The sequence below is a fragment of the Delphinapterus leucas genome, chromosome 8 (genome assembly GCF_059928025.1).
Source record: "Delphinapterus leucas isolate spDelLeu-1000000601 "Yukka" chromosome 8, BTC_Dleu_Yukka2, whole genome shotgun sequence".
Classification (NCBI taxonomy): Eukaryota; Metazoa; Chordata; class Mammalia; order Artiodactyla; family Monodontidae; genus Delphinapterus; species Delphinapterus leucas.
In genome coordinates this window covers 38148907-38169485 of record NC_143136.1, presented here as the reverse complement: position 1 = coordinate 38169485, position 20579 = coordinate 38148907, and the positions used below count along the sequence as shown (strand labels likewise).

Below are 20579 nucleotides of genomic sequence, written 5' to 3'. Positions count from 1 at the left end.
TTCACCCATCAAGGGAGGCAAAGGACATGCTTCTATTTATGTCATCTCCCAAGATGAGACCAGAAAACCTCTGTGTAGTCTCTCTACAACTCAAAGGGGAGGAGCCCAGGGAAATTATGTCAGCTGGAAGCCCCAGTGTGGAAATTCTCAGTCCACCAGGTTAACCACACATGGAAGGGCCACAAATAAGTACAAGTTCCTTTGCTTCGAGACCTGAATAAAGAGGCCTAAATTTTGTGACTAGCCAAATAAGCAGCAAACTTATTTGCTCAGGGAAATAATATTGCCCTGCTCTAATTACAGCTCTGCTGGAACGGAGTTTCTATGAAGTGCTGAGATTTCCTTCAATTTCACTGAGCAAGAATTCCAATGACTAAAGTGGACCCACAACACCGTACTAGAAAAGCCATTCAGAGGAATAAATTTCCACAAATCAAACCAAAGCAAAACAAAAATAAACTAAGTCTACCATTTTTGAGTATTTACTATACACATATATTCACTAAATATGCAATGTGTTTCTAGTTCACACTACTGAATTTGTCTTACGATGTCAACAGCAGCAAGAAAGTCTGTAAGACTAGCTCAAAAGGATTCCTAGAGAGCCTAAGAAACAAGGAATCCAGTGCCTCAGAAGTACAACTTTTTTTTAAGACCGAAAAAAAGAAAAAAAAATTGTTTTATAAGTAAGAGAAACTTGGGCCTGAACTCTAAATTTTGTGTTAATTGAATCAATGTTAATAAGTTCAAGCTAGTTGGGGCTTCCTAAAACTCACTTGTTAAAACAAATAAATGAAGGCCAAGAAAACATACAAAGAGGAAATATTTGTGGGCCCAAAACAAGGGAGTTAAGAAATCAAACAGCACTATGAATAGGCACAGAACTATTGTTTATGTCACCCACGAACACAGACGTGAAATGACCTATGTATAAAAGTTAGCGAACAGTCATTGACATTATATACTCCAAGGCAAAAATATCAAAATAACCAAATGCTTCTCACACATGGGAGCCACATCTTAAAAATGAAAAGAAATTCAAAATAACTTAGGTGGCTATAAATGACAAAGGAAGCAGCTGCTGTTAAAGTTTCAAGTTTCTTAATAGCTCATGTCAGCAGCCACATTAAAAAACAGGGTAATTGTTTAGATGCTTGGGCACAACTCTCTTAAGGAACTACCCATGGTATAATGGGAAAATTGAGATAAATCTGTACATCAAGGGATACAATGGCATTAGGAGAAAATTGCTTCCCACTCTCTTACTAATTTAGCAGATAAGAAGAATGTGTCAGCCTCAGATTGGTCAGTATCTAAGTAGTGGGCAGTAATTTTTATTTACTCCCGTCTTTCTGAAGAATTTAGAACGCTTCTAATATTATTTGCTAATAATCATTTCTATTCATTGCCACCAGGCATATGTCAGGATAGAGGTGGGACAGAATACCGTGTGTGTCTCTTATGTTAATTGAAGCGGTTGCTGAGGAGATAGAAAAACAGAAAATGGGGGAAATGACAACATGTACAGAGACTATTTACTATTTGCTTTCTACCCTCAACAAAGTTTTGGCTTGACAATTTTTTAAAGAAAGCCACCTCTACATCTCAAGCAGTGATGCAAATTATCTCTTCAGCTAACCCCCTGCTCTATCAAGATGATTGATCACTCCATTCCTGGTAAAAATACATGGATAGGTGGGTAAGTCTGTGGGTAGCCAATCTTGAAGGCTGGCTACCCACAGGTTGGCTACACACACTGCTTGTTTTAAGAAAATATATGGAAATGTCCAATTACAAAACAGATTAACTCAAGGGTGCTCATTTACCTTACAAAATAAAGAGGCTGTTTGGTATAGTTTTTTATCAGGTCAAGGGGAAGAGGAAACTTGAGAGCAAAGTTGTTCATGGAGTTATTTTTCGTAACAGTGGTAGCAGTTGCTGGGCCATCCCGTGAGAATCAGCACAATGATTCTGCACTCGTCACTCGAGTCAGGAGGCAGTTGGAGCATCACAACTGGCTGTGACTCCTAAGGACACGGGAATGTCTTCACGTTCAGGAAAAGCTAAAAGCATCGAGGCCATTCAAATCAAAGTTGTACCTAAATTCCTCCAGGAACATTTTAAAAACTAGGAAGGCAAGAGAAATAAAATATATTCCCTAATATAGCACTCAGATGATCATGCAACCTCTTTTATCTCATTGAAATGGAAATAGAAAACACAGGGGAAAAAATGGGAAAAGGGAGGAGTATTTTGGATTCTCCCCCAATGCTCCATTCCTACTGTTTTGTTCTGTCCCCAAACCAGAAAATGACATCGGGAACGTGAACACAATGCAGCCACGTGAGCCCTGATGAAGGCCAGGCTTTGATGAAGGAAAAGGAAGGAAGAGAATAGGCAAAATATGAAGTCCAGTTATAAGGCCACGAATAACTATGCCCTGCCGCACATAAACCATTCCTACATTCTTAAACCATTCCGCCCAGCCAGCCTACAAAGGGAGCTTGAATTCCTGGGCCCCTGGTGCTGCCAAGTATCCCGCTTTTACTGTAACAGTCTCCCCATCACCACCCTCGTCAGCCCTTCCCATTGTAGCACCTTACCCTCATGCTGCTGCCAGATTTGCTTCCTAACACATATTTTCTAGAGCTCAAACGCCTACAGCAGCTCCCCAGGGTCAGGCACTATGCTAAGGGCTTTTTGTGCATTATCTCATTTCATCCTCACTACAGTGCTATGAGCTATATTCTCATTCTTTCCATTTCACAGATGAAGAAATTGAGGCACACAGTAGTTTCATAATTTACCCAAAATTACACAGCTAGGGTACAGCGAAACACTCACAACCCCCACGTTTTAACACCAACAAAATAAAATCCAAACTCTCCAGCCTTGCCACCAAGCATCTCCGTATCTTTCCAGTCTTATTTCCATCTCTTCCCTTTCGTTTCTTCCTTACTACCTGGCACAGCACAATGCAGTCCTCGTGATGAATTCGTGTTGACTGAATGAAATGTCCAAGCTAATGAATGATCAGTCAGTTTTTATTTCATTCAAACATGGTCCTTATTTTCAATGTCACGGGGAAAAAATTGTTTCAGCGTCTTCCCAGGAAATCTCATCTTTGAACATGACACCAGGCAACAAAGAAATTGCACAAGACCGTGTTAGGTTAATTATTCATCTCCTCACTGTCAGCAAGGGCTTCCAAGCAAGGCAGCGGTAACAGATCTACACCCAGACGTGTTACAAGTCACACTAGGGTGGGGCATGGTTGTTGAATATGGGTCCCCAATCCAGGAAACAAACTCCTTACAATACACCCTTTTGTTCCTTGAAAGAAAATTTGTCAAATCTATCATAGGGCAATCATACTGGCAGTAGTCCTGAGTACCTAGAGCAAAATCGATTGCTTTATATAAATTAGGTTTTGCTTGGTGCCAACAAGTAGGATAAAGTAAAAACCCAAACTTAATCCATACAGTACTTCACAGGATACAAATCACTTACACATAACCTCTGACATCATCCCCATGGCAACGTTCTGAGGCCTTATTATTCTCCCCATTTGGCAGGGGAGGAAACTGAGTGCAAAGATGATGAGTAATGTACCCAAAACCACACAAAAGACAAGAGACCAAGTCTTCTCTCTCCAAGTCCAGCCTGAGGGTCCCAGGTGTGAAGAGCAGTTATTTTCTAACAGACCTTTCCCTCTACATACAGCCTCTTCCATGATAAAGAAAGGTTCTGCCCAACTTAGTACAAGAGTCCAAGCTGAGGAGCAGAGGCACCCAAGAAGAACCAGGAAACGGCTGGCAACAGGTTTCTGCAGGCTTAAGACGTTGGCTCCATCAACTGTACATGCTAAGTAATGGTTCTGGACAGGGTCCCTTCCTCCTCCTTGTCCCCCCTCCTCCTCCCTGCTCCCCAAAATACCTGAACAACCCAGAAGCAGAAAAGAAGAAAGTAGCAACATCCACACTTGTCCCTCCTGGCTTCCTACCCAATGCTGCAGTAAGAGCAGAGAGCAGAGCCTCATTACCTTCAACCTGGGGAGGGGGATGGGAGGGGAACTGTGATGGTTAATTTTATGTGTCAACTTGGAGGGTGTGTTTGGATTAGATTAATGTTTAAATGGATGAACTCTGGGTAAAGCAGATTGCCCTCCATAATGCTGGTGGGCTTCATCCAATCAGTTGAAGGCCTGAATAGAGCAGAAAGACCAGCCTCCCCAAGCAAGGGGCAATTCTCCAGCAGACTGCCTTGGGACTGGAGCTGCAGCCATTCCAGTGAGAGCTGCATTAGCTCCCCTGGGTATACAGGCTGCTGGCCCACATTGCAGATTTTGGACTTTCCATAATCATGTGAACCAATTCCTTATTAAAAATGCCATATAGATAGATCATATATATATGGATAATTTATATATATATATATATAAAATAGTGTGTGTGTGTGTGTGATTATACATATATATATATCCCATTGGCTCTGTTTCTCTGGAGAACCATTATTAACACAGGGACCAATTGGCAATGGTGGAATATTACGGGAGCAGATCTTTGCTACAGATGAAGAAGGATCTCTGGGATGATGAAAAGGAACTCAAAGCAGAGAGAGCATGTGGTGTCCACGTGGAGGGAAGTACTGATGTACATGTACTTTGAGGAATGACGGTGGGGGGGTGCTGGAATTGAGAAAAGTTTTGCTTAGGGAGAACTAACATTTTTAGTTATACAAGGAGAAAGTTTATTATTCTTGAAAATTAGATAATATGTAAGAAAAATGTGGTCTAAAACTCACTTTGATTATAAAAATCCCAATAGAAAACATATTTGACAATTTTTATCAATTTAACCTTCTTAAAAGAGGACAAGATTCACATTATGAAAGAGGAAGAACTTCCCAATTTTGCTCTATGTGTGGAATAATCAAGTGGCCACCAGCATACTTTTATTCAAACAGTATGCTGGGAAACAAAAAAGTTTTTATGACAGAGCAAAGGGAAAACACAACTTCCTATTTGTTTTAGATATGTAATTTAAGCAAACACAACCATTAAAACACATAATCTCTTCATCAGCTGCACTAAAGTTTATTTTTAAACAGATATTCAAAATATTTAAGCCATAATCCTATCACAGCTGCAGCTGGATCATCAATTGTCGAGTTACAGGTCTACATCACTACAGTATTTATTTTGAGGATATTTTTCATGTGGATAATTAAAAGCATACAAGTCCACATACATTTCACTTTTATTATCAAAGTAGTTTTCAAAGATGTTTCTAGGCCCAAAATATACGATAGGTGTTAACTAAGGTTAAATTCTAAAAGTATTCTTTCCATAATGAAAATCTGCACCTATAATAAAACACTAATAGGAGAATGCTGACTTATTTCAGAAATTTTAATCTACTCATGAAAACCAATTTCTTTTGGTGGCATAATTTTAAAATCACTACACTAGACAATGACAGTTAAACTTATCTATCAGTTGGGATGTTTTCAGCTGCAAACATCAGAAAAAACAACTAAAATTGGCTTAAGCAATCTGGACATTTATATCTCTCTTAGCAAAACCTTTTGAGGTAGGTTGTTCTAGCCTGAGTAGGTCAGTGGTGCAGTGATGTCATCCTTTTGCTCTGCATCTTTGGTAGTTGCTGACCACCTCCTTATGATTGGCAAAATGGTGGCAAAAGCTCCAAACAACACATCATCACACAAGAATGTCCAAAGTAGGAACACTGGAGGCAGGGAGAGGTAAGGAGTATGTACTCCCTGAACCCTCTCTCTTTTTTATAAGGGAGAAATATCTTTCCCAGAAGCCCCCAGTCTTCCAGTAAATCTCCTGGACCAGAATGAAGTCACATGACCCCTTCTAAACGAATTTGTGCCAAATGGGAATAGGATTGCCATGATCTGCTAAGAGGTCTTCATTCATCCCCTGGGGTTGGGCACATTGCAGCCGGATGCCTGAACAAAATTGGGATTCTGTTAACAAAGGAGAAAGCGGGATGGGCAATCAAGAGTCACTTCCAAAGATGGATAAAGAATAGCTTATATTATTGAATGCTTTTAGTACCACTCACCTTATTATGCACTGTTTATACATTATATCATTTAGTTCTCACCAGTCAGAGGCCATTATTATCTCCATTTTCCAGATGAAGAAACCAAAGCACAGAGTGGTCATATAGTTTTTCCAGGTAAGTGATAGAAATAGGACTGAAATCCAGACAGTCTGACCCCACAGTCAGCAAAGGCTTGGTTTGGGTGGCTACAAAAATTTTAAAGCAGAAAAGACAACTGAGGTGGCTATAAAATTCATCTGGGGAGGTAAGCTAGTAAAAGGAGAAAAGTTTTAGGGGCTTCCCTGGTGGCACAGTGGTTAAGAATCCACCTGCCAGTGCAGGGGACACGGGTTCGATGCCTGGTCCAGGAAGCTCCCACATGCTGCAGAGCAACTAAGCCCGTGCGCCACAACTACTGAGCCTGTGCTCTAGAGTCCTCGAGCCACAACTACTGAAGCCCGCACACCCTAGAGCCCATGCACCACAACTACTGAGCCCACACGCCGCGACTACTGAAGCCCGCATGCTCTAGGGCCCGTGTGCCGCAACTAACGAGACCGTGTGCTGCAACTACTGAAGCCCTCATGCCTAGAGCCTGTGCTCCACAACAGGAGAAGGCACTGCAACGAGAAGCCCACACACCACAATGAAGAGTAGCCCCCACTCGCCACAACTAGAGAAAGCCCACGTGCAGCAACGAAGACCCAACGCAGCCAATAAATAAATAAATATTTTTTTAAAAGGAGAAAAGTTTTAAAGCCCCTCAAATTTCAAATAAAAGGCATCTTATTTCAGTCTTATTTCACCCATTTTTACTGCATTAAGGCAAAGAAGGAAGAAAAATTATTCCAGCGTTCCACTTTAGAACGCTCCTCTTAAAATATCTTTTATTTATTGCTAAAACTTTTTGTTTTAAACTTCACATATATTGCCAACACCATAAAATAAAACTGTTTATTTCTTGATAATCTTTTTACATATTTTATTACAATATATAAACACATACATTTTACTTTGCTTTCTTCCAAATCTTTTTCACTTCCAGTCTTCCTGAATATCATTTGGAATAGCTAAAAGAAAATTCCAATTTTATCTCTCGATTGTTGTCCACCTACATTCCTTCTAATTTTTCACCATCAGAAATAACAATACAATAAATGGGGGGTTTTCCTTATAGCTTTTTTTCTTCTTTAGCAGTTTGTCTTTAGAATAGGTTCCAAGAAGTGGAATGGCCAGGTCAAAGGGTCTGACCATTTGTATGACTTTTAACATCCACTGTCGATGGGCTTCAAAAAGAACTGAGCTATTAACATTGCTGCCAGAAATGTAAGAATGTACTCATTTTCTCAGGTCACATTAGCTTTGTTTTATTTATATTTGTATTCATTAAGTAGCCATAAAATGGTTTCTCATTACTTTTTTACTTCCATTTCTTTGATTTGGAGTGGAGCATTTCCCCATAGGCGTGTGTGCAAGTATTTCCTCCTGTGAAAAACCTGTTCCTATTCCCTGCTCATTAATCCTTCTGGGTTTTGGTGCTGTTGTGATTCACATATTCCAAAACAAAGTTGGCTTAATTTCATTTCTGCAAACTGCATGCAGACTAAATGACTGGTTTATCTAGACTTACACTTGGGTGGACCCAAATTCCAGCTTGTTTCCCAGAATTCCTAGGTTTCAACAACTGAGGCATAACTGTCCATCTTAGTGATAAAAATATGAACAAGAATGTTTCCACTGCTTATTTTTTCCCCCAAGACACATATTAAGACCACTACACTCAAAAATTCTAAGAGTAATATTAACATATATACATCAATCCTTGTTTTCATTGTCAACTACACTCTGTAGATAAAGGATCATCCTTTCGCTATGGGATAATAGCCTTTATAAGATTTCTTTTGTGCTTTTATCCCAAAATTGCTAGGTAGGTGCAAACTCCTAGGGGAAAAAAAAAACAGTATCTTCAGATTTTGTTTTCCTTAAGTATATAAAGAGGAAAAAAAAGCCTCCTCAAAACAACATATACAATAAACTCTTCAATCATCTTTTAGCAAAAAAGAAAAGGCATACAAAGGGGCAAGAAGGATAAACTAGGAGTTTGGGATTAACGTATAGCACAGGGACCTATATTCAATATCTTGTAATAACCTACAGTAATGGAAAAGAATCTGGAAAAGTATATATATATATTATATATAATATATATATATATATGAACCACTTTGCTGTACACCTGAAACTAACACATTGTAAATCAACTATACTTCAATACAAAAAGAAAAAGTAAAAGCATAAGGCACATTGTTATAAACACTTTTTTTAGACTCTACCACTTTGCCTCTTATCTCCTTCTGTTACCTAAATATTTATTCTCAAACCAGAATCACTAAGAGAGCCTTTTAAAAATATAGATTCCCACCCCATGCCCCAAATCCGCGGGGCTGCAGCCTAATAATCTATACTTTTAAAATATTCCCCAAGTTTCCAAATCTTTTAGCTGCAAAATTCTCATTTTAAACTAACTCTTAACAAGAACCATAAGGCTAACATTTAAATTGATTTTAAATCCTGCTAAGCAAAAGATCTGCATTTACTTCTGTAGTGTTTTGGAAAAAGCTCTTGAAAGATAATTTACACTCTTAATTAATCTTTTACCTAAGAAAGAGCAGAGGCCAGAGACAAACATTTTTGACCCTCAGCCCTTTGCAAGGTAAAGTAAGGATCACATGGTATCCAGGACCAACACTGGTACCAATTTACCCTCATAGTGCTTCCTGAAGGAAGTATTCAGGAATCCTTAGTCCTATTGCAAAGGGCTTGTTATTGTTTTTTCTTTGTTTGCTTGTTTACAAATAACCAAAATCAACTTGTATGAGGGTAGTTAACCATAAGTAATTTTATTTTTTCAAACTTTTCCTTGATGTTATGGGGAAGTTATTTTTTATGTTTCAGGAGAAAATGAAAGGGGATTCGTAAAAAACCTAGGTGGCATTCCCCATTTATTCACTGGCTGCTTTTGAATTCTCTTTGCTGTCAGGCATTATTAGAATCTTATTCTAAGATGTCCCAAAGCACAGTGGATAGTTTATTAATGCCTTCAGTAATGCTGATTTCTGCATTATTCTATGAATATCAGTTATTCTATATGTACGTATTCCACATATGTATATAAAGAGAAACTTGGATGCACTTGAAAACCAGAAGAATGTTAATGCAGAAGCCTTCATAAGTCAGTGCTTTACTAACTCTCCAGCGTATTTCCACATAGGTATTTAAATCACAGAAAATCACTTCAGCTGCAGCCTCAGCTGGGTGGAGAAAAGGCCCTGTGGTTAGAGTTTTATCTTCTTTCTGTAGCCAAGAAAAAGAAAGTCACACTATGTTAGGTGGACGCTCAGCAGACAAGGGCAACACTATGTGGTCCTACAGTCAACAAGCAAAAGGGTTAACTGTGGCCTCCTGCACTGACTCAGTCTTATTATTCAGCCTCATTCCAGAAACAATATTAATAAGCAGGGGTTCCTTGAAAGATTAATGTTTCTGAGCTCAGCCACCCCCAGTGGGAGTATTCTCTATCCAATTCTATAACACGCAGGCTGCAAATCTTCTGGCCTCATTGAACTAAAACAGGTAAAAGCACTCAGTATCTTCCTCCATGGTTTCATGTTAAGCTTTCAGCTCCCGCCTGTAATCGGCCAGAAATTTTGGTGCTTCCTGAACTATCCTACTGAAGCATCCTAACAGCAGAGGAGCAGATCCCAAATACAAAATTAAATTACTCTCCCTTGGGGTTATCTTAAGATATCTTGTATATGTTCCATCTTAGTCTCTGTTGTATTAATGCATTTGCTTTAATAGCAAATAATGTTTCTTCTAAAACTCTAGGAAAAATGGATACTCCAGAAGGAGGAAGATGTATTACAGCACTTCGTGTACCCAGTGGGGTGCACACCCATCAGATTGTCTGCCTTATTCAAAACGTTCCCCTTCCCAATTACAAACCACCTCCACAAAGCAAGTTCCTGAGAGCCATTTGTGCAATATGCTGCCCCAGGCCCTCACCGTGTTAACCGAACCACAAGGCCCAGGGGGGGACCAGGAGGTTCCCCATCCAGGGAATGTGAGGAGATGGAGAGCAAGACGTCTCTCTCTTTGGCTGGAGCTGTAGCCACGTGTCCCCCTATGTAATCCGAGGAGACAAGAAATGTAGTCTTCAGAAAGGCAGCAAATGAAGAAAACAGAGAGAAGCAGAGGCGAGAGGTAGAGTGAAAATGCCACCTGGGTCCCCGAGATGTCCAGTCAGGGGGGCCAACCTTCCTGGAACTGGACTCCATCAATTTGGAAGCTTAGCTCTCTGAGTAGTTCACCTCAGCGCGCCACAGGGAACTGCACTTTGGGAAACACGAGCTAAAGTGATGGAAAAGGCAACCCAGGGCCTTGTTCATCATAAGGTGAATCACTTTTGCTGTGGGTGCGACCTTTGTTCAAACAGCAATTCTTTTTTTTTTTTTAATGTTTACTTATTTTTTCTTATTAGTCACCCATTTTATACACATCAGTGTATACATGTCAATCCCAATCTTCCAACTCATCACACCACCACCCCCACCACACGCCGCTTCCCCCCCCTTGGTATCCATACGTTTGTTCTCTACATCTGTGTCTCAATTTCTGCTCTGCAAACCAGTTCATCTGTACCATTTTCTAGGTTCCACATATATGTGTTAATATCCAATATTTGTTTTTCTCTTTCTGATTTACTTCACTCTATATGAAAGTCTCTCAGTCTATCCACATCTCTAAAATGGCCCAATTTCGTTCCTTTTTATGCCTGAGTAATATTCCACTGTACATATATGTACCACATCTTCATTACTCATTCTTCTGTCGATGGGCATTTAGGTTCCTTCCATGACCTGGCTATTGTAAATAGTGCTGCCATGAACACTGGGGTTCATGTGTCTTTTTGAATTATGGTTTTCTCTGGGTATATGCCCAGTAGTGGGATTGCTGAGTCATATGGTAATTCTTTTTTAGGTTCCTTAAGGAACCTCCATACTGTTCCCCACAGTGGCTGTATCAATTTACATTGTCACCAACAGTGCAAGAGGGTTCCCTTTTCTCCACACCCTCTCCAGCATTTGTTGTTAGTAGAATTTCTGATGATGCTCATTCTAACTGGTGTGAGGTGATACCTCATTGTAGTTTTGATTTGCATTTCTCTAATAATTAGTGATGTTGAGCAGCTTTTCATGTGATTCTTGGCCATCTGTATGTCTTCTTTGGAGAGATGTCTATTTAGGTCTTCTGCCCATTTCTGGATTGGGTTGTTTGTTTCTTTAATACTGAGTTACATGATCTGTTTATATATTTTGGAGAATAATCCTTTGTCCATTGATTCATTTGCAAATATTTTCTCCCATTCTGAGCATTGTCTTTTCGTGTTGTTTATGGTTGCCTTTGCTGTGCAAAAGCTTTGAAGTTTCATTAGGTCCCATTTGTTTATTTTTGTTTTTAAATCCATTACTCTAGGAGGTGGATTGAAAAAGATCTTGCTGTGATTTATGTCAAAGAGTGTTCTGCCTAGGTTTTCCTCTAAGAGTTTTATAGTGTCTGGTCTTACATTTAGGTCTCGAATCCATTTTGAGTTTGTTTTTGTGTATGGTGTTAGGGAGTATTCTAGTTTCATTCTTCTACATGCAGCTGTCCAGTTTTCCCAGCACCACTTACTGAAGAGACTATCTTTCCTCCATTGTATATCTTTGCCCCTTTGTCATAGATTAGTTGACCATAGGTGCGTGGGTTTATCTCTGGGCTTTCTATCTTGTTCCACTGATCTATGTTTTTGTTTTTGTGCCAGTACCATACTGTCTTGATTACTGTAGCTTTGTAGTATAGTCTGAAGTCAGGGAGTCTGATTCCTCCAGCTCCGTTTTTTTCCCTCAAGACTGCTTTGGCTATTCGGGGTCTTTGGTGTCTCCATACAAATTTTAAGATGATTTGTTCTAGTTCTGTAAAAAAAATGCCATTGGTAATTTGATAGGGATTGCATTGAATCTGTAGATTGCTTTGGGTAGTAGAGTCATTTTCACAATATTGATTCTTCCAATCCAAGAACATGGTATATCTCTCCATCTGTTGGTGTCATCTTTAAGTTCTTTCATCAGTGTCTTATAGTTTTCTGCATACAGGTCTTTTGTTTCCCTAGGTAGGTTTATTCCTAGGTATTTTATTCTTTTTGTTGCAATGGTAAATGAGAGTGTTTCCATAATTTCTCTTTCAGATTTTTCATTAGTGTATAGGAATGCAAGAGATTTCTGTGCATTAATTTTGTATCTTGCAACTTTACCAAATTCATTGAATAGCTCTAGAAGTTTTCTGGTGGCATTTTTAGGATTCTCTATGTATAGTATCATGTCATCTGCAAACAGTGACAGTTTTACCTCTTCTTTTCCAATCTGTATTACTTTTACTTCTTTTTCTTCTCTGATTGCTGTGACTAGGACTTCCAAAACTATGTTGAATAATACTGGTGAGAGTGGACATCCTTGTCTTGTTCCTGATCTTAGAAGTAATGCTTTCAGTTTTTCACCATTGAGAATGATGTTTGCTGTGAGTTTGTCTATTATGTTGAGGTAGTTTCCCTCTATGCTCACTTTCTGGAGAGTTTTTATCATAAATGGGTGTTGAATTTTATCAAAAGCTTTTTCTGCACCTACTGAGATGATCATATGGTTTTTCTTCTTCAATTTGTTAATATGGTGTATCACATTGATTGATTTGCATATATTGAAGAATCCTTACATTGCTGGGATAAATCCCACTTGATCAAGCTGTATGATCCTTTTAATGTGTTGTTGGATTCTATTTGCTAGTATTTATTTTGTTGAGGATTTCTGCATCGTTGAGGTTTTTTGCATCTATATTCATCAGTGATATTGGTCTGTAATTTTCTTTTTCTATAGTATCTGTCTGGTTTTGGTATCAGCATGATGGTGGCCTCATAGAATGAGTTTGGGAGTGTTCCTTCCCCTGCAATTTTTTGGAAGAGTTTGAGAAGGATGGATGTTAGCTCTTCTCTAAATGTTTGATAGAATTCACCTGTGAAGCCATCTGGTCCTCGACTTTTGTTTGTTGGAAGAGTTTTAATCACAGTCTCAATTTCATTACTTGTGATTGGTCTGTTCATATTTTCTATTTCTTCCTGGTTCAGTCTTGGAAGTTTATACCTTTCTAAGAATTTGTCCATTTCTTCCAGGTTGTCCATTTTATTGGCATAGAGTTGCTTGTAGTAGTCTCTCAGGATGCTTTGTATTTCTGCAGTGTCTGTTGTAAATTCTCCTTTTTCACTTCTAATTTAATTGATTTGAGTCCTCTCCCTCTTTTTCTTGATGAGTTTGGCTAATGGTTTATCAATTTTCTTTATCTTCTCAAAGAACCAGCTTTTAGTTTTTTTGATCTTTGCTATTGTTTTCTTTGTTTCTATTTCATTTATTTCTGCTCTGATGTTTATGATTTCTTTCCTTCTGCTAACTTAGGGTTTTGTTTATTCTTCTTTCTCTAGTTCCTTTAGGTGTAACGTTAGATTCTTAGAGATTTTTCTTGTTTCTTGAGGTAGGATTGTATAGCTATAAACTTCCCTCTTAGAACTGCTTTTGCTGCATCCCACAGGTTTTGGATCATCATGGTTTCATTGTCATTTGTCTCTAGGTGTTTTTTGACTTCCTCTTTGATTTCTTCAGTGATCTCTTGGTTATTTAGTAACGTATTGTTTAGCCTCCATGTGTTTGTGTTTTTTACGTTTCTTTCCCTGTAATTGATTTCTAATCTCATAGTGTTGTGGTCATAAAAGATGCTTGACATGACTTCAATTTTCTTAAATTTACTGAGGCTTGATTGGTGACCCAAGATGTGATCTATCCTGGAGAATGTTCCATGCACACTTGAGAAGAAAGTGTAGTCTGCTATTTTTGGATGAATGTTCTATAAATATCAATTAAATCTATCTGGTCTGTTGTATCACTTAAAGCTTGTGTTTCCTTATTAATTTTCTGTCTGGATGATCTGTCCGTTGGTGTAAGTGAGGTGTTAAAGTCCCCCACTATTATTATGTTATTGTCAATTTCCTCTTTTATAGCTGTTCGCATTTGCCTTATGTATTGAGGTGCTCCTATGTTGGGTGCATATATATTTATAATTGTTATATCTTCTTCTTGGATTGATCCCTTGATCATTACATAGTGTCCTTCCTTGCCTCTTGTAACATTCTTTATTTTAAAGTCTATTTTATCTGATATGAGTATTGCTACTCCAGCTTTCTTTTGATTTCCATTTGCATGGAATATCTTTTTCCATCCCCTCACTTTGTCTGTATGTGTCCCTAGGTCTGAAGTGGGTCTCTTGTAGACAGCATATATATGGGTTTGTTTTTGTATCCATTCAGCAAGCCTGTCTTTTCTTTTGGTTAGTGTATTTAATCTATTCACATTTAAGGTAATTATCGATATGTATGTTCCTATGACCATTTTCTTAACTTTGGGAGGTTTCTTTTTGTAGGTCCTTTTCTCCTCTTGTGCTTCCCACTTAGAGAAGTTCCTTTAGCATTTGTTGTAGAGCTGGTTTGGTGGTGCCGAATTCTCTTAGCTTTTGCTTGTCTGTCAACTTTTGATTTCTCCATTGAATCTGAATGAGATCCTTGCCAGGTAGAGTAATCTTGGTTGTAGGTTCTTCCCTTTCATCACTTTAAGTATGTCATGCCACTCCCCTTCTGGCTTGTAGAGTTTCTGCTGAGAAATCAGCTGTTAACCTTATGGGAGTTCCCTTGTATGCTATTTGTCGTTTTTCCCTTGCTGCTTTCAATAATTTTTCTTTGTCTTTAACTTTTGCCAATTTTACTATGTGTCTCGGCCTGTTTCTCCTTGGGTTTATCTTGTATTGGACTCTCTGCACTTCCTGGACTTGGGTGGCTATTTCCTTTCCCATGTTAGGGATGTTTTCTACTATAATCTCTTCAAATATTTTCTCGGGTCCTTTCTCTCTCTCTTCTCCTTCTGTGACCCCTGTAATGTGAATATTGTTGCCTTTAATGTTGTCCCAGAGGTCTCTTAGGCTGTCTTCATTTCTTTTCATTCTTTTTTCTTCATTCTGTTCTGCAGCAGTGAATTCCACCATTCTGTCTTCCAGGTCACTTATCCATTCTTCTGCCTCAGTTATTCTGCTATTGATTCCTTCTAGTCTATTTTTCATTTCAGTTATTGTATTGTTCATCTCTGTTTTTTTGTTCTCTAATTCTTCTAGATCTTTGTTAAACATTCCTTGCATCTTCTCGATCTTTGCCTCCATTCTTTTTCCGAGGTCCAGGATCATCTTCACTATCATTATTCTGAATTCTCTTTCTGGAAGATTTCCTATCTCCATTTTATTTCGTTGTTTTTCTCAGGTTTTATCTTGTTCCTTCATCTGGTACATAGCCCTCTGCCTTTTCATCTTGTCTATCTTTCTGTGACGTGGTTTTTGTTCCACAGGCTGCAGGATTGTAGTTCTTGCTTCTGCTGTCTGCCCTCTGGTCCAACAGCAATTCTTAATTTAAAAAAATTAAAAACGAAGAGACACAAGGGCAGTAAAACTAAATTAGTAACCAGACAGGCTCCTATTTGGATAGAAATTAGGTATTCCTTCTTACCTAGCAAGAAGGAACCAATCTAACCTGCCTTGCCTTAAACTGTCATAGTTTTGGAATTGATAATCTATAAATTATAAGTTGGGAGCATAAAAATTTTAAAAAGAGGAAGAAGTGCAGGCCTGTGCTTAGTCTTTAGCAGGACTATGAACTTCCCTTTTCTCCAGGTTGTTATGTGCTCTGCTGTTGTCAGCACCGTCAGTGTGCAAAGAGGCTGCCCCACTACAGACTGCCACGTGTCCACCAGCACAAGAAAGCCAGAGAAAGCAGGGCTAGAGCGCTGATGAAGAGTAACAGTGCACCTCCTCCAGTCACATCATGGAAGCCAGAGCAGACACCATGCTTAATGGAAGGACACCCACCAAACAGAGAAATGCTTCATCATGCGTCTGTGGTGTTCATTGCAGGAGACCTTTTAAATGGGTGGTTACTAAGTACAGTTTAAAAATAGTAAGGGGGCTTCCCTGGTGGCACAGTGGTTGAGAGTCCGCCTGCTGATGCAGGGGACACGGGTTCATGCCCCGGTCCGGGAAGATCCCACATGCCGCGGAGCGGCTGGGCCCATAAGCCATGGCCACTGAGCCTGTGCATCCGGAGCCTGTGCTCCGCAATGGGAGAGGCCACAACAGTGAGAGGCCCACGTACCGCAAAAAAATAGTAAGGAATCTTAATCCATCTGTTCTAAATCAAGAAAAATGACTGAAGGAAATTCTTATCATATTCTGAATTTATATTTTTGTAATGGGGGCTGTCTTTTGTACACATGGTTTGAGAGAAAATGTATGGATGACCTATAACTTGAACCCATTTTCAAATCTAAAATACAGAGTCTTTGAATTCATACCACTTTCACTTATTGTTCTAAACAGCAGAAAATAAGACAAATGGGGAAAGTAATTTAAAAAAGAGAGATTTCAGATAAAGAACGAGTTTCTAGCAAATGCCCAACAGTGGACCAGGCTGGACCAGGCTGGTTTCTAAATCACTAGGAGTGTGAACTTAAAACAGTTAGGACAGTTAGCCCCTGTCAGGAGCACCGGTAGAAGAGATTCCTGTCTTTCTGTGTCTTTAACTGTGTGCCTTTAAAAGACACTTTAACTTTAAAACCAACATTTAGATATTCTCCACATATCAACAGTTTTACAAAAGGTACATGTAGGCACAACAGAGCCAAAGGTAAGACAGTTTGAATACAAGCATCTACGTACAACAAAGTTAACAAAACCAAAGTGCATTATAGTCATTACATCAGGAAATAAATCAGCCTGGGGAAGGCAAAGGGGAAATTTTATATGTATATATATATATAGATAGATAGATAGATAGAGATATATTTATATTTATATAGTTATATATTCATATATATATATGGTAGATGTTTAACTTTAGGAAATATATATATATATATATATATTTCCTAAAGTTAAACATCTACCTTCCAGGCTCAAGTTTTCTAAAAAATACACTTTAAGACTCATTCTGAATGGAGATACTAATTGCTCCTAACTTAAAAGGATTCTTCTATTAAATGACTTAATTTTTTGTTAAAAAAAACAGATTATTTCTGAAGAAGACATCACTAATCTCCTGTAGAATGGATTTAAAGCAAAGGCCTAGGTGTTTCAGAAAATGGCACAAGAAAAGAAGGGGGTATAAGGCTCTACACATAAATAACAAATCGAGAAGCTCATATTCTGAGCCAATTATTTCCTATGAAATTTGAGCAGCCACATGCCCCTAGTCCAAGACTTCTACATATCCCCAATAAACAGTGAACTGTGCTGTGAGGGGCTTCAAACCTTCTCAACCTTCTTTTGTTCAACACAGAATGTGACAAAGTGAGAGAGTGGCATGGACATATATACACTACCAAAGGTAAAATAGATAGCTAGTGGGAAGCAGCTGCATAGCACAGGGAGATCAGCTCGGTGCTTTGTTACCACCTAGAGGGGTGGGATAGGGAGGGTGGGAGGGTGGGAGACTCAAGAGGGAAGAGATATGGGAACATATGTATATGTATAACTGATTCACTTTGTTATAAAGCAGAAACTAACACACCATTGTAAAGCAATTATACTCCAATAAAGATGTTAAAAAATAATAATAAATAAATAAATAAATATGGTCTTGTCTCTGGTGAAAAAAAAAGATAAAGACTATACAAAGAGAGGAAGGAAAAAAAAAAAAACTGGACTCATGCTGTGGGTGCCTCAGGAGGTGTAGAAAATAGAGAAGTCAGTAGATGTCTCCAAATCTCAGAGAGCAGCCTGCCTTCATAAAAATGGAGGAAAAAGTGAAAACATGAACCCAGCCCCTAAGAAACGAGCACACCGCTTGCACAGGTTTAGGGTTTAAAATGCAGGTGCCTGAGCTTAAGCAGATTTCGGGACTGGCTTGGAGGCAGCTGCAGTAACTGCAGATTTCTTTACAGTCAAGGTAGTCAGCTTTCTTTTAGGTCACTGTGCAAAGGAAGTCAGTTAGCCAAACATGGGGACCAATGTAGACCCACAGAAAGCTGGATATTTGCCAGTTCAACATGATTCGACAATAGTTTTAAGAAGTATTCTTTTAAAAAAAAAAAGCTAAAGCCACACAGAATATTTTTACTTGATAAAACTTAGAATCAACACACAATACTAGTCTGCTTTTTACTGATTATTATAAATCTTTAGGAAAAAACCGTCATGACTTTCTTCAGTTCCATTTTCCTGCTCTTTTTCTTTTAGTATCTTAAAACACATTTTTTGCACAAATATTTTTTACTGAGGTAAAATATACATAACATTAACTTTACCAGTTTAAGCATTTTCAAGTGTACAATTCAGCGGCATTAACAACATTGTTATGCAACCATCACCACTATCTCCAGAATTGTTCCATTATCCTATATGGAAACTCTGTACCTATTAAACAACAACTTCCCCCTTGCCTCCTACCCCTACCCCTGGTAAGCACTATTCTACTTTCCATTTCTACGAATTTGACTACCATGTAAGTGGGATGTTGCAATATTTGTCCTTTTCTGTCTGGCTTATTTCAGTTAGCATAATGTCTTCGAGATTCATCCATGTTGTGGCATGTTTCAGAAATTCACTCCTTTTGAATGCTAACATTCCATTGTATGTATATACACATTTTGTTTATACATTCATCTGTCGATGGACATGTGAGTTGTTTCCATCTTTAGGCTATGTGAATAATACTGCTCTGATCATTGGTATACCACTATCTGTTCAAGTCTCAGCTTTCAATTATTGTGGATATATATGCAGAAGTGGAGTTGTTGGGTCAAATGTCTTCACTGCTGCGTGCAGGCTTTCTGTAGTTGCGGCAAGCAGGGGCTACTCTTCGTTGCGGTGCCCGGGTTTCTCACTGCGGTGGCTTCTCTTGCTGCGGAGCACGGGCTCTAGGCGCACGGGCTTCAGTAGCTGTGGCATGTGGGCTCAGTAGCTGTGTCTCGGGGACCGGGGATCGAACCCATGTGCCCTGCACTGGCAGGCGGATTCTTAACCACTGTGCCACCAGGGAAGTCCTCAAATGGTAATTCTGTGGTATATTTTTTGAGGAAATGCCATACTGTTTTCCACAGCAGCTATACCATTTTTACATTCCCACCAGCAATGCACAAGGGCTCCAGTTTCTCTGTGACCTAACCAACACTTACTGTTTTCTGTTTTCTTTTGATAACAGCCATCTTAATGGGTACGAAGTGATATCTCATGGTGGTTTTGAGTTGCATTTCCCCAGTCATTAGTGACCGTTCCAGTTTCTTTTAAATGGTGTTTCAAAATACGTCTTCTTATTTTGCTTCGGTATCTCTTTCTATATGACAGAAATGTAGTCACTGCTCTAAGGAGATAATCATGAAATGCTCTGGGAGCTCTGAAAAACTTCCAACACACTCAAACTAAGAAGCCAAAGTTTCCACTATCTAGGTCTCAACCAGTGCCAAATCCCTGGGGCCTGGACATAAAGGGTACTTCCAAAAACTCCTTCCAGGTTCTTAAAGACGAGGTAAAACAGCCTTAAGCACAGTCCTCCTATATTGCCAATAATGTCTTTGTTGTCAAGATTAACTAGCTAGCTGAGTGAGAGGAAAGCAGGATGGGCCCAGGGCTCTGGGGTCATGAGGCTGGTGCGCTGAGTCAGGTACTCCTACTCCTACCCGAGGCCTTAGTTGATCAGCTCCTGCTCATGCATGCACACGCGTGTGTTCACGTGTGCACACATGCATTCTCTGGCACCCCTCCCAAAGCCACAGCCTAACAACACAACCCAGCAATAGATTCAACCTCCTCATTATAAAAGTAACTTCGTAAACCTGAGACGCGAAGACAAATTCAGGCACTTAAAAGATCTTGGAATTAAAAGTCCTGCTGTGAGATAACTCCTTGCGAAATTCTCTGCATCTGGGTCCCTCTTTGTCTAGCCCGCCATGACTCTGCAAATCCTATAAATAATCTCTCTTTCCCTTCTCCATCTAAGCTAACCTAACTGTCTTTAGGCTGCCTGAGAAAATTTCCCTGTCAAATCTTTTCTCTTCCTTTTTCTTTATTAAACTGTCCTCCAATTCACAGTCTTTAATTCCACAGGCAACATGCATACGCTGCAGACCCCTGTGTGCTAGAGGCTGAGCTTGGTGCTGGTGATACCATGACGCGAGCAGCAAGGACTCTCCATGGAGAATGTCTGCCTTCTCTGGGTTCCTACTTTACCTAAAATCCTGAAGTATCTCTGGGGGCTTATAACCACTCTTTCTTCATCTATAAACAGAGGGTCACTTATACTATAACTCATTGAAAAATAATGTGGTGCAATAAAAA

The 20579-nt window shown here is 39.2% G+C and overlaps 1 protein-coding gene across 7 annotated transcripts in view; it reads right to left on the bottom strand.

Annotated features, from left to right (window-relative positions):
• ANKRD44 (ankyrin repeat domain 44) overlaps window positions 1–20579 on the bottom strand; it is a 327191-nt gene that overhangs the window by 263122 nt on the left and 43490 nt on the right. The window lies entirely within an intron of this gene.